Raw genomic sequence first — 2,302 nt, forward strand, 5'->3', positions numbered from 1 at the left:
AAGCAGTGGTATCAACGCAGAGTACTTGATGACACACACACACACACATACACACATACACATACACGTAAATTAAGAGATACGATTGACATCGAAAGGCGTAACTCATAATTCGCTTTGGCGGGCCCAAGCGATATCATACGACTCTCGTACCTTCTTCTATGATAGTTACGGCAATTACTTTCGCTTAAGCTTTATTCTTATGATTTACGATGTTTCCTGTGTTATACATGCATAAGCAATAAGTCGCGTAGCAATTTACAGAATACGTTTTGCGTCGATTTGATAGATAAAAGGCGGTCGCATCTCTCTAAAGATACAAGACTTGAAGATTGCGTGCCGCGATTATATTCGCGATCACTTTGTTAGATCGAGTCCGCTCTGTTATATAATGTAACATTATATATAAATATATACATTACGCGAACAGTACAACGACAAGTTTTTATATTTTATAAAAAAATTCGGTGTAATAAGTAGCGCGGCTGTTTGATACAATTCTGTGCAGCATAGAGACCTTGTACTGTTAGATCACGGATGAATATGAGAAATTCCTTCTACTACGGTTCCTATGTAATTCGATTCTCGCTCACTCCGTAATATACACCTCAGAGAATGATAGAGAATGATTTGTTATATATTTACACAGAGGTTATAGTTTACTTCTTCCGCAAAAACCTATTATCCAAAAAATGCAGACGAAGTATCGAGAGGTCGCTTAGTGCACAGAGACATAGCCTGAGATCTATTTTCTTCTCTCTCTCTTTTTTTTCTTTTTTTTATTAACGTATTTCATTTCTATATATATATTTTTTAAATATAATTGAGACATACCATTACTTATATAAATGCTTGCATAGCAAATACTTGTACAATGTACTATCCTATATAATACGTATCCTACATTTATACATACATACATACATACGTATGTATGTATGTATGTATGTATGTATGTGTATATATATATATATATATATATATATATATATATATATATATATATATATACTTTTCTCTCTTTTACTCTTCATATATATAGTGATATTACACATAGGATTAACACATAGGATCTGCTCTGTGAATAGGACTGAGCTAGCTTGACACTTAAATACATATATGTACATTATTCTGCTAATACTATATCGCACTATATGACACTTCTATTTCTATAGGATAAGGTGTACATAATGCACAAATACATGTTGAAACTCACATAGATTATCTTGCGTGCCTGATTTTAAGAGATATACACATTCAGAGAAACAGTTCTGTAAAGATACCGTTACAGCGATTGTATAATTATTTACTACGTGTAAAGACATGTTACGTTATTTTGTTACTTTACTCTGCTACAATTTGTGATTTAATGATTTGATGATTTAAAAGATTTATAATAATGGCATATATATATATATATATATATATATATATATATATATATATATATATATATATATATATAAGATGGTCTTAATCTTTCTTCAATCCGATTTTCCGAGTTTACTCAACCGTAAAATAAAATAGGCATAAAAATTATTAGCTCCTATATTGTATAGCAGTTCATATATATGTCACACGTTCCAATTATTAAAAATAATATTACTATTTTGTTTTTATATAAATGTGGCATTTTTCTTTACAAAAAGGAATTTTCGTTAACTAAACATATATATATATATATATATATAAAATCGGATTGAAGAAAGATTAAGACCATCTTCTCTCTGGAGTCTCACTGTAGCTATTTCTAGCGCGGATTTCTTCCTGACAGTCAGCATTGCATCCATTGAGCGAGATTCCAACATCGCTCTGGAGTCGTATACTTTATCATTGTGTTGAAAGGGGCATAAGGTAGAGATCTGAATAGTTCAGTGGTAATAGCAGTTGCCCAGAAAACGAGAAACGATGATTCGATTCCCGATTCAGCTACTCGTACCTCGCATATTTTTTCAAATCCACAAATATTATTTTCTAACAATTATTTGTTAAACTAAACAAGTATGTAAATGCCCTACATACATAGATATGTCAGTGCCTCTGCCACGGATTGCTACAGCATGGGCACTAGTACCATTCTCTGGGCACTAGTGTTACACTTCGCTACATACATTCCTGTTTACTTGGAGAGATGAAAGAGAATGTTATTTAAATGATCTGACTTTTGATCTGTTTATTGCATCTTCATTATTTTCATTTGCGATGTTAGTAAAAATATAATTTCTCGCAATAATAATTTTACCGTATCCGTATCAAGACTGGTAGTCGTGAAAATCTCTTTTGTACGAGATATAAAAAAGTA

This window comes from Polyergus mexicanus, unplaced genomic scaffold, assembly GCF_030449975.1.
Source record: "Polyergus mexicanus isolate NDT 795.1 unplaced genomic scaffold, iyPolMexi1.0 SCAF_2, whole genome shotgun sequence".
NCBI classification, from domain to species: Eukaryota; Metazoa; Arthropoda; class Insecta; order Hymenoptera; family Formicidae; genus Polyergus; species Polyergus mexicanus.